Source organism: Artemia sp. Qi Xiang Cuo, chromosome 7, assembly GCF_049724085.1.
Source record: "Artemia sp. Qi Xiang Cuo chromosome 7, ASM4972408v1, whole genome shotgun sequence".
NCBI classification, from domain to species: Eukaryota; Metazoa; Arthropoda; class Branchiopoda; order Anostraca; family Artemiidae; genus Artemia; species Artemia sp. Qi Xiang Cuo.
The window spans coordinates 4,885,086-4,898,373 of NC_142800.1; the positions used below are offsets into that span (position 1 = coordinate 4,885,086).

The window sequence follows — 13,288 nt, forward strand, 5'->3', positions numbered from 1 at the left end:
CGTGCCATGTCAAGTCCCAAATCTCTACTTATTGTTTGCGTAAATCGATACAGCTGCAAAGATTTATTTCTCAAGCAGCATGGACACAGGCAAACAGTAAAGACTTGAAAATTTATAGTAAATCGAGACCTCTCATAAAACCATGTAACCTACCTCGCATGTAGTTATATAATAGAAAAGTAAATGCTAAAGTAGATGAGAGTTGAATAACATTTAAAAATGTATTGAATATTGAACATGTGCAAAATGCACATATATATAAGTATATATATATAATCACTAAATCTTGAAAATCTCATATTGTGTTATTTTTTGTAGAGACAATCATTCTTCTTATGATTGCCTAGCTTGTCTCATAGTAGTCTAGTGTTGCTGCAATATGCATGTGAAAGAATGTAAATTCATTTTATTCGTTTTATCTTTGAGTTTAACCGTACCCATATTAGGTTAATATCGTGAGTACGACTAATAACAACTATTATTTCAAAAAATAGTCCCCATATAATAAGGTATAAATTGTGTATTATTGCTGTATGTGTTTTAACTTATGTAATTATAAAGAGTATGTGATTCCGCCAAGATATTTATATTCTAGGAAGCAGAGTAATCAGTGCAAATTAACTATTGGCGTACCAGCAAGCAACACGGATACAACCCAGTAGCATCTACTCTCATCATTCGTCAACCACCGATGAGTACTCACCAAGGATACCCCTGAAGACAATGACCTGATGATAATCCAAGTCACCCAAGCCTAGTGCCAGGTAACACTACCCCAACCACTATTGGCAAACCAAGAACCCAATATATAGATAAATATCTGAATTAATGATTACCTAGAGAATCACCCCGACCGCGATGTCGTAAAACTGCATAAGAACCGTCGATAACTATCCTTAGACGGCAAGATCCCAAACATTAAATCTTAAAGACCAAGAATACCCTGGAGCCAATCCCTCAAAGATTATATATCTTAAGCCCCAAATAGAGACAATATGTTGAACCAAGATCCCAAGCTTAGGTTTTGACCCTATCCAATCATTATTAGATATCGCAAGGCCAAACCATTCCCTAGTGAAGAAGAACTTAATACAATCAATTTCGCGGGAAATATAAACTGTGCGTGCAAACTTTCCCAAAATAAAGTGACAGAGAAGAGACCAAATCGAGTTACCTTAGCCATAATCCCCATAACCGAGCCTTCAACGATGGTGTAACCTTAGAACAAGAATTAAAGAAAGTACGTCAAACATAAATTCTGAGACCAGGTTTTGACCCAACCGTAATTACCCTTACATATCGCTACACAACCCTTTATTCAAATAAAAGAAGGACTAAACGTGAACAATCTACGGGAAACATAGACTGTACGAGCGTAAAATTTTCCAGAGAATGGAAGTGCGCAACAAGAGTCACCCGGTCCAGCGAGCAGGATACCCAGGTCATGTAATTAATTCCCAAAGAATTATGTACCCAGGAAACATTTCAACGAATCTATAACATCAACCCCTCGTATATGACGTGACAAACCACGCACGGACAATTTTCTGCAAGGAGTCATATTTATGGACAACATAAACGCTTATCCCAAGGAACGAGTGGCAAAAAGTGAAACACCACGAAGACAAACCATAAACAATTAGCCAACCCAATAATTAATTAAACGGAAGCGCATAGTTAAGTGACAACGTATGTGAGTATTATAGACACGTAGAATGACGAAGTAAGTGTGAATCTTATGTATCTAATTTGTAACTTTAGTGAATATTGAGAAACTTTTCATAATCAGATAAAAACAAGTGTAAATTACATTACCCCAGTGTTGCAATCAGACATTAAGCTTAAAAATTATAATTTTTTGTGAAACCTTTTACTTGCAAATCGTTTAATTTATATATATCTGTGTTCTTGAAGTCAGTTACTTATCGAACCATTTTAGCGTCAGGTTGAAACATAGTGAAGTATTAGAAAAAGGAAAAATGATCATTATAAATGATAAAATAGTCGCAAAAATAAAAATTGATTAGTTGAAACCATGTAGGATTATTAGCATATCAGGCGAAGGAATTTTAAGGTTAGGCGGGGGAAATAATAAGTATCACGTAATTATATAACCAAATGTGTTAGTCAATAGAAACTCTTTGGCCCTTTCGTCAAATAGAGTGTATAGGTGATGGACTTTAAAGTGATGTCTTGATATATGCAGTCTCATAAAGAAATCGAGAATATGAAATTGACATATATCTTACCAAAGCTGTGTTAATTCAAGTAACAAATACCAAGTTAAAATTTAAAAAAAAGGGGGGGAAGCGAGATCCAAATTTGAAAGAGTAGAAAGAGTAGGGTAACACAACGATGAGGCCATCGTTAAGAATGGGAAGGATGATATGTAATGGAATCAATTTTCAAAGACCCCGAAATTTTCCAAATAGAGTAAAATCGCCCAAAATATGAACCCAAAAAATTCAAGTAACACTTGATTGTCAAATTTAAAAAGTAGCGAAACATTGTATCACAATTGTAACGCTATGAAAAAGTCGTTCCCACAAAAAAAGGTAACAGCAATAAATATTCAGCAGGACCAATTATACATGACAGGCAACCAACCATGTAATTTAAATCTTGAGTTTGAATTTCCAAACGATCAAGAGATGGTAGGAATTATTATACAAAAAAAACGGTCACTTGAAATAAGAAATAAAACTATGTATTCCACTGTAATTACAAGGTAAAAACTTTAAAAATAGTTTCTTGAGATATGAAATAAAACTATGTATCCCGCTGTAATTACAAGGTAAAAACTTTAAAAAATAGTTTCTTGAGATAAGAAATAAAACTATGTATTCCGCTGTAATTACAAGGTAAAGCTTTAAAAAATAGTTTCTTGAGATGCAAAAGTGAAACTATTTAGTCTGCTCTAATCATAAGGTAAAAACTCTATTCTGCTAAAAAAATGTCAAAGCGAAGTTTTAAAGAGTCAAAAATCGCATCAAAAATTAGTTAAAATTGACTAGCTGATTGGTACATCACTGTCCAATAGTAATAGAGGACATAGAATCAGAACCAATAGAATCGGTATACTGTGCTTTTCAGCAACGCCTGAACGTAACCTTAGGCGAAGTCGCAGAGTATAGTACTTTCGAACTTAGCAAGTTGGAGTCAGTCGATTGGGGGTCTTTTATCAGTCATTTTTTAGAGTCTATTTGGAGTTTTTGAGCAGTTTTTTGGAGTCTACTGTCAGTCTTTTATGATGAGTTTTATGTGAATCTAATAACAGTCTTATGTGAGTCTATTTGCAATTAGAACGAACTTATGAAATCATTTATTCTTAGTGAATTAACTGTTACCTGTATTGCCTCAGTCAAAAGCTTTAACTCAGTGTCTTTGATTTCGAAGTGTTGTTGATATTCCCATCAAGCTTTGTACCGATCATGCGAGTAAAAATAAATACATTACTTTCTTATCTTATTCTCCTTATGTTACTATTTCTCAAGATTGCTAGTCCTAGTGGTCCCATTCGCTCTCAAGGGATTCCAAATCTTTTCAGTCTGATTTCGAATCAGTATGACCGTTAATACATGCCCCCTATTGGAACCGCTAATTTAAGCTCCCCACACACGAATTTCCGCCTCTACTCTGGTATGTTACTCGCAAACCACCAACTAAAAGTTAAATTGAAAATACTCTTAGAAACAATCTATTGAAGGAATCAAACAAAGAAAATAAGAACAAAAACCTTTTTATTTTTTTAAACCCCCCCCCCCCGTTAGATAACTCAGTTTAAGAGTGCTAACGCACCAGGTTAACCAATGGCCTGGGGAACCGTCGGTCATCAATATTCCCACGAAACACCATGGAATAATGTAAGACCAAAGAAAAACAACCTGTGCTACGGCGTCCCCGGCAAGCGACGCGTCAAGCGTTCCCATGACCTTGGCGAAAAGTGGACGATTTGGTACAACAACAACATAGTTGAAGATGACGAAGCGGACTTTAAGAATTGCGACCAGGAACGTATGATCACTAAAATAGTATTTGACGCAGGCTTTTACAGCCAAAGAATTTTACCGATACAACCTAGAAATCCTGTGCCTCACTGAAACAAGACTGAATAACCAAGGTAAAACCACGACCAATGATGCAGAAATGGCCGACGTCTGTCATTTTTACAACTCTGGCTCCAGCGACGGCTCTGGACGTCACGGTGTCGGATTCATCCTCAGTGAGAAGACCGAATCATCAGTGCTAGACTGGGAGCCAGTCTCCAATCCAATAGCGAAGATCCGACTGCATGGACACCCTTTCAACGTGACTGTGGTAGCAGTGTATGCACCAACACGAGACTTCCCTGACCACCTGAACGATCACTTCTATGACGAATTACAGGCGGTCCTTAACAACTGTCCTAGCCGAGAACAGATTGTGTTCGGGGAGGGGGGTGATTTCAATGCAAGGTTAGGACCCCGTTCTGACCCAGCAGAACAGGGTAGTATTGGACCACACGGACGCGGAGAACGTTGTGTGAATGGTACAAGATAGCTTCAGTTTGCAATACATAACAAGCTATACCTTATGAACACTTTTTTCCAACACAAAAATGCTCATACGTTCACGTGGAGATCCCGAGATGGCCGCACACTTGCACAACTTGATTATCTAATGATAAGACAAAGATGGCGATGCTCTGTCCTTGACTGCAGGGCATACAAAGGGGCAGATACTGGCTCGAAAAATGGGTCCAACCATTACCTTGTAGTAGCCGCACTACACCAGAAGATGTCAGCCAGGAGAAGAACACGCCCCACGTATAAATATGATACAAAGAAGCTAGAAATCCCAGCGATTAAGGCTGAGTTTGATCTCGAGCTAACCAACAGGTTTGAGGCTCTCGCCGTCCTCTAAGATCAGAATGACAATTCGGATGTCAAAAATAAAGAACGGTCGTGGCAAAAAAACCAAAGCAACAACACAATAAACAGTCTTACAGATACTCGGAAAACGAGCGAAAAACCACAAGAAGTGGTGCACGGTAGAGACACTAAAGGCACTCACGGACAAGTCGAAAGCTTCCCAAGATCAGGAAGAGCTCGAACAGCTTCGGAAAAAAACACACAGACTAGCTAGGATTGACAAAAACAGATACTGGGCGAATGTTGCAACAGAACTGGAAGAACCGGCCAGAAGAAATGATTCCAACAAGCAATACCAGATCCTAGGGCCTGAAGAGAACGGGAAATGTAGCAGCTGAAAACGTTAAGAGGACAAACTGTACAGTAATAATCGACAGACGAGAAAGAATGAATCGATGGGCAGAACACTTCCAAGACCTCTTAAATAGACCTAACCAGCTCCCCCCGCCTCCTATAACCCGGAAAGTGGACCTGAATCCTCCCAACCATAAAATCAGTACCCCGTCGATATTTCCCAACCTACGTTTGAACAAGTAATGAAAGCGGTAAAATCGCTCAAGAGCCATAAAGTACCAGGAAAAGATGACCTAACTCCAGAGCTCTATAAAGCAAGTCCATTCTTGGTCAGCATACTCACAGACCTTCTCAAGAAGATTTGGAAAAGCGAGTATGTCATCACAGATTGGAAGGAAGCAACTATCATCCCAGTGTTCAAGAAGGGTGACAGGAGCGACTGCAAAAACTATCGAGGCATCTCGCTCATGGACATGGCCAGAAAGATTTTCGCCATCGTCGTCGTAAACAGATTTAGAGCCAAAAGAGAGCAAAGAACTAGGAAAAATGAAGCTGGCTTCCACCCAAGAATGGGATATGTGGACCACACTTTCTCACTTCGGACTCTCGTACACCAGGGCTCTATCCACAACCGAGAAACCACTGCTATATTTTTGGATTTTATAGCGGCATTCGACTCTGTGCTTTGGCCACTACTATGAGAAATCATGCAGAAAGACAGAGTCCCATCGAAGCTGGTGAGCCTGATGAAAACATATTATCAGAACGCGCGGAGCAACATCCGCGTGAACGGAGAGCTCACTGAGCTCTTCGAAATCGCCTACGGCGTGCAGCAAGGCTGCCCAGCTTCTATGATCCTCTTCAACTACATAATTGATTGGGTCTTCAAAAATTCCATACGTTCGGATTGAGCTGACCATCAATGAGAAGTTAGGGGACCTTGGATACGCAGACGATGGCGGACTCCTCGCTGAATCAAAAGTCAAAGCCATGGACATGTTGCAGAGTAGCAAATACTGCTAGCCTGAAAGGCCTGGCCATCAGTATCCCCAAAACCAAGCACCTTTCTACAGATAGAAATTCGTCAGTCTCCATAAACAAACAACAGCTTGAACAGGTAGAAGAATACAGATACCTCAGGTCACTGATTGATATCAAGGGTGGGGCCTCGTTCGAGATTAACGCCAGAATAAGCAAGGCATGGAGCACCTTTGGCCAACTGCGTAAGCCATTATGGGCCAGAAGAGAAATCAGTCTGACTACAAGACTTCGAGTCTACGTTGCGTGTATTTGCTCTATCCTGCTGTATGGATGCGAAACCTGGCCATTAAAGGCAGAGGAAGAACGGTCACTCGACATTTAGACTGGAAGTGCCTAAGAGCCATCTTTAACCTCAAACTTAGCCAAAGGATAAGCAATGAGCAGATAATGCAACTGTGCAATCAGAAGCATTCATTATCCGCTATAGTCAAGAGCAGAAGACTCAGATAGTTTGGGCACTTTATGCGGGGCCCAAGTGAGTACCTGACCCGTTAGTCCCTTAAATTTATGCCCCTCCCCCACTGGAAGAAAAGGCAAGGTGGCCCAACTAAATCTAGGCATGCCACAATTAAGAAAGACCTCAAGCCTTTGGGAGGTTTCAGGAAGTACGGACGCAATTGGGATAAATCGTGGTTGGAAATCATCCGCCCCCAAACAGAAGATTGAAGTCAGTGGCAGAATATGGTCCATCATATTCTCCATGCCGAGTTGGGCTGAACAGCCTTAGCCTTGCTACAAGTACAAGTAATCAGTAGCACACAAAGCTTTCACATTTTCATATTTATTTTCTCTTCTAATAAATGAATTTTTATTTCTAAGTCCAAACGCACTGCAAATGATTTATTTAACATCTTTGGATACATTATATATAATCTTATTCTCTTAACTTGTTGCACTTACTCTTCGAAAAATTAACCATCCCACTATAAATTTTTTTTAATTGCTACATCAATAATTTTATGCCAAAAATCTTAATTCTGCCATTCCTCCTTACATGTTGCCTTGAAGCTCAGAAGCATTAGTCAAATTTTTCAAGTCTTCATTGCTTAGATAGCTTAGTATTTGTTCAGCACATTCATATGGTAACTTAGCAAATCATACGCAGCGCGCTAGCGCTGCCTAAGTAAAGAATATTGTGGGAAAAATGTCTTTTTTTTGGTTTTTTGGTTCTCTACACCCGGGCACTTCGTACCGAAGGAGTTGTCGTATAAACTTTAAAAAGGGCTCTTTTGATTGGAACTTGGAGTGGCTACTGCCCTTTTTAATAGTCGAAAGTGATTGGTAGGCAACTATCCCCCCACGACCAGCCTTCTCCCAAACACATCCAATCAAAATTGTGAGATAGCCATTTTTTTTTGCGTAGTTGATTTCCATTTAGAAAATATTTTTTTGTGGATGATATTTCCCCGTAACTCTCGGGGCAAGAGTTTTAACTTATGCCCTGGGGGCATATAAGGTTTTTATAGAAGGCGTTGTCGTAGAAACTTCAAAACAGGCTCATTCGATTGGAAATTCAAAGGGCTAGTACCCTTTTTAATAGTCAAACGTGATTGGAGGGCAACTACCCCTCCACACCCATATTTCCCCAAACAAATCCAATCAAAATTTTGAGATAGCCATTTTGTTCAGCGTAGTTGATTTCCAGATAAAAAAATGTTTTTGAGGAGGACACTCCCCCAAAAACCCCAGGGCAAGGGTATTAAGTTATGCCCTAGGGGCATATAAGGCTTTTATAGAAGGCGTTGTCGTAGAAACTTCAAAAAATGCTCATTCGATTGGAAATTCAAAGATCTAGTGCCCTTTTTAATAGTCGAAAGTGATTGGAGCACGCCCATCATTTCCCCAAACACATCCAATCAAAACTTTGAGACAGCCATTTTGTTCAGCGTAGTTGATTTCCAGATAGAAAATATGTTTTTGAGGAGGACACTCCCCCATAGCCCTCAGGGCAAGGGTTTTAATTTACGGCCTGAGGGCATATAAGGTTTTTAAAGAAGGCGTTGTCGTAGAAACTTCAAAAAAGCTCTCAATAGGAAATTCAAAGGGCTAGTGCCCTTTTTAATAGTCGAAAGTGATTGGAGGGCAACTCGCCCCCCCCCAAACCCATAATTCCCCCCAACACATCCAATAAAAATTTTGAGATAGCCATTTTGTTCAGCGTAGTTGATTTCCAGATAGAAAACATATTTTTTTAGGAGGACACTATCCCACAACCCTTAGCGCATGGATTGTAAGATATATCCAGGGGGTATTTAAGGTTTTAATGCAAATCTTTGTCATGCAAACTCGAAATAGGGCTCCGATTTGAAATTCAAAGGTATAGTACCCTTTTTAATAGTCGAAAGTGACTCGAGGGCAACTAACCCCCCACCCCTCACGCCCATCTTTTCTACAAACACATCCAATCAATATTTAGATAGCCATTCTATTCAATGTAGTTGCAACTTTGGGAAATTAGGTCTTTAAGGATGACAACCCCTCCCCCCATAGCCCTCAGGGCAAGGGTTGTAATCTATGCCCTGGCGGTATGTAAATTTTTTATTGAAAGCGTTGTCGTAGAAACTTGAAAAAGGGCTCATTCGATTTGAAATTCAAAGGGCTAGTGCCCTTTTTAATAGTAGAAAGTGATTGGAGGACAACTAACCCCCCACCCCTCACGCCCACCTTTACCCCAAACGCATCCAATCAAAGTTTTGAGATAGCCATTCTATTCAATGTAGTTGACAGTTTTGGAAATTAGGTCTTTATGGAAGACAACCCCTCCCCCTACAGTCCCCGGGGCAAGGGTTGTAAGTTATGCCCTGGCAGCATGTCAATTTTTTATTGAAAGCGTTGTCGTAGAAACTTCAAAAGGGCTCATTCAATTGGAAATAAAAAGGGCTAGTGCCTTTTTTAATAGTTGAAAATGATTGGATAGTGACTAACGCCCCTCTCACGCCCACCATTTCCCCAAACCCATCGAATAATAAATTTGAAATATCCATTTTTTTCAAGATAGTTGACTGTTCTGGGATTTAGGTGTTTGAGGATAATAATACCCTCAGTGCCCTCAGTGCAAGGGTTGTAAGTTATGCCCTGGGGCATATAAAGTTTTTATTGAAAGCGTTGTCGTAAAAGAGCTCATTCAATTGGAAATTGAAAGGACTAGTGCCTTTTTTAATAGTTGAAAGCGATTGGATAGCGACTAACGCCCCTCTCACGCCCACCATTTTGCAAAACACATCCAATCAAAATTTTGAGATATCCATTTTGTTCAACGTATTTGAACGTTCTGGAAATTAGGTCTTTTAGGATAATAATCCCCTCAGAGCCCTCAGTGCAAGGGTTGTAAGATATTCCCTGGCGGGCATATAAGGTTTATACAGAAAGTTGTTGCATAAATCATAGGCAGCGCGATCGCGCCGCCTAAGTAAAGAACGGGGACACTCGAGAACCAGACAAGAAACGGGGACTAAGTAAAGAGAAGAACACTCCCCCAAAGTCGTCAGGGCAATGATTTTAATTTATGCCCTGGGGGCATATAAGAACGATGTTGGCATAATGCATTATTTATTATTTTTTTCCTTTAGAGTAGGGCACTTCGTATCGAAGAAGTTGTCGTAGAAACTTCGTAAAACGGTCATTCAATTGCAAATTGGAGTGGCTTGTGCCTTTTTTATAAGTCGAAAGTGATTGGAAGTTGACTTACACCCCTTCCACGCCCGCTATTTCTTAAAACACATCCAATCAAAATTTTAAGATAGCCATTTTGTTCAGTGTAGTTGATTTCCAGATAGAAATTATGTTTTTGAGGACAGTCCCCCTTAGAGCAAGCCCTTAGGGCAAGGGTTGTAAGTTATGCCCTGGGGGCATATAAGGTTTTTTTTATAGAAGACGTTGTCGTAGAAAATTTAAAAAAGGCTCATTCGATAGGAAATTCTAACGGCTAGTGCCCTTTTAAATAGTCGAAAGTGATTAGAGGGCAACTAACCCGCCTCTCACGCCCACCTTTTCCCCAAACATATCTAATCAAAACTTTGAGATAGCCATTTTGTTCAGCGTAGTTGATTTCCAGATTGAAATTATGTTTTTGAGGACAGTCCCCCTTAGAGCAAGCCCTAAGGGCAAGAGTTGTAAGTTATGCCCTGGGGGCATATAAGGTTTTTTATAGAAGACGTTGTCGTAGAAAATTTAAAAAAGGCTCATTCGATAGGAAATTCAAACGGCTAGGGCCCTTTTAAATAGTCGTGAAAGTGATTAGAGGGCGACTAACCCGCCTCTCACGCTCACCTTTTCCCCAAACACATCTAATCAAAACTTTGAGATAGCCATTTTATTCAACGTAGTTTTAAGTTCTGGAAATTAGGTCTTTGATAATGCTAATTCCCAAAAAGGCATCTCAGCAGTATCCCAAGAATGACTGAAGGTATTATGTTCAAACTTTCTGGGCTACTTCTGCTCTTAAAATTTAAGCAAATCAAAATAGCGTAAGTGTATCCAAGCTATCACAGAAAGTAAACACATTTTTTTGCGAACGGTATCAAGTTTTCCATTTTAGGCCAACTAGAGGAGGTATAACATTAAACTAAACAGTAATATTTGTGTCCAGATTTTTAAAAGGGTGTATGTTGTTAAAAATTGCTGAAAATTTTTCTTCAGCGTACAAATAGCAGGCCAAAGTATAAAGTCTTAAAAAATGAAAAGATTTAAAAGTATTATTTTCTTTTTCCCTGAAAAGACTATGTCAATAAAAAACGAAAAGAAATTAATTAAAAAAAAAACTTTTTCTACAATAATTTTTTCAAAGAAAAAATAAAGAACTCCCTTAAACAAAAAATGAGCAAAAATAAAATCAAATAATCTACCAAGCGTGAGACTACCACAAATCAGCATCGATAAATAAATGAAACCCAAAACGAACAGAAATTACAATAAATAACCGAATCAAACTGAAAACAAGCAGAAATTAACATAAGTTGGGCGCAAAACCCCTTTGCCTTCCCAAGGTCACAACAAAATTTACACTTTACTGAGAAAACTTATATGTTATCACTTTTATAACTTTAATAAATCAAATATTTTCAACATCTTGATTTCTTAATATCAGTATGTGTATTTTAAACTTACAAATGCACATTCATTTGTATTTTTTCAGTAAAGTGCAAAAGTCCTACTTTGTTGACTGCAGATCTTGCACTACATTTTCATTTTTCAAGCATAAGGCGATTGAGCTCACTCCTTTGACCAGATTGATATTAAAAGAAATATAACCAAATATTTTCTCACTCCTCATTTTTGCCAGCTCTCTTTTACATTTATCCTGAAATTCATTTATATGATAACTGCATTTAACAAGATCAATAAGTTTTTTTCGCTTACATATAAATTTGCCATTCTCATTTTTAATATGTGGTATACAAGAAATTCATTTTCCATTTCAGTAAAAGCTGTAAAACCATTTATATCCGTAATATTTATGTCAGACCCATGCTCGAGAAGAGTTGCAGCAATTTTATTTTATATAACTAGAATAAAAGAATTTATTTTCACGAACAAAATAATGAAGTGCTCTTCTTCCATCCTTGTCTCGAGAGTTAACATAGGCTCCATATTTGAGGAGATAATCAACCACTTCTTGACTATCATATGAAAATTCTTTAGAAGCTGCTATATGAAGCGAAGTTGCAATCATTTATTCTTATATTAACATCAGCACCATGCTGCAAAAGATAATTAACAGTTTTTGACCCTACCATCGTTACTGCTAAATGAAGCGGACTTGCACCATCCTTGATTCTCAGAAAATCAAAAGTAGATGAATCTCCCATAGAAGCTGCTAAATGAAGATTACTTGCAAGATTTTTATTCTTTATTCTTGCATTAACATTAGTACCGGAGACTTTAGAAGCCATTCAATAGGGTGAATTCCTAAAAAAGCTGCGTAATAAAGCGGGCTCTCACCTTCATTATCCCTTATATTAGCATCAGCACCAGACTTTAGAAGCCATTCAATAGGGTGAATTCCTAAAAAAAAGCTGCATAATGAAGCGGACTCTCACCTTCATTATCCCTTATATTAGCATCAGCACCAGACTTTGGAAGCCATTCAATAGGGTGAATTCCTAAAAAAGCTGCGTAATGAAGCGGACTCTAACCTTCATTATCCCTTAAATTAGCATCAGCACTAAACTTTAGAAGACATTCAATGGTTCGTGAGTTCGCGCAAACTCCACCTTCAACTGCTACATGAAGCGGACTCTGACCGTCATCGTTTTTTATATTAACATCAGCCCCATACTGCAAAAGATGATTAACAGTTTCTCACACTTCCGTCATTACTGCTAAATGAAGCGGACTTGCACCATCCTTCATTCTCAGAAAATCAAAAGTAGATGAATCTCCCATAGAAGCTGCTAAATGAAGATCACTTGCAAGATTGTTATTCTTTATTCTTGCATTAGCATCAGCGCTAGACTTTAGAAACCATTCAATAGGGTGAATTCCAAAGAAATGAATCCCTAAAAAGCTGCGTAATGAAGCGGAGTTTCACCTTCATTATCCCTTATATTAGCATCAACACTAAACTTTAGAAAACTTTCAATGGTTAGTGAATTCGTGCAAACTCTACCTTCAACGGCTACATGAAGTGGACTCTGACCGTCAACGTTTTGTATATTGACATCAGCCCCATACTGCAAAAGATGATTAACAGTTCGTGAACTTCCATTTGAAGATACTAAATGAAGTGGACTTTCACCATTAATACCACTTTTATTGACATCGGCCCCATGCTTCAAAAGAAAATCAATGGTTTGCATGCTTTCTGCAGAAGCTGCTAAATGAAGTAAACTGTGATAGCGACCATCATGAGAACCATCAATGGTTCTTACGTTAATGTCACCTCCAGGCTTTAAAAGTAATTCTGTAATTTCGACATTATCTTTTCTTATTGCGCAGTAAAGTGGAGTTTCGCCCCGTGCATTTTGTGAATAAATCCTAGCACCTTTATCTAAAACCATCATATCATCACTAATAACTGCCAAATGAAGTAGCGTGTCAGAACG

At 38.7% G+C, this 13,288-nt stretch overlaps 1 protein-coding gene across 2 annotated transcripts in view; it reads right to left on the reverse strand.

Annotated features, from left to right (window-relative positions):
• The window catches only part of LOC148949884 (tRNA (guanosine(18)-2'-O)-methyltransferase TARBP1), a 187,192-nt gene that overhangs the window by 92,974 nt on the left and 80,930 nt on the right, over window positions 1-13,288 (reverse strand). The window lies entirely within an intron of this gene.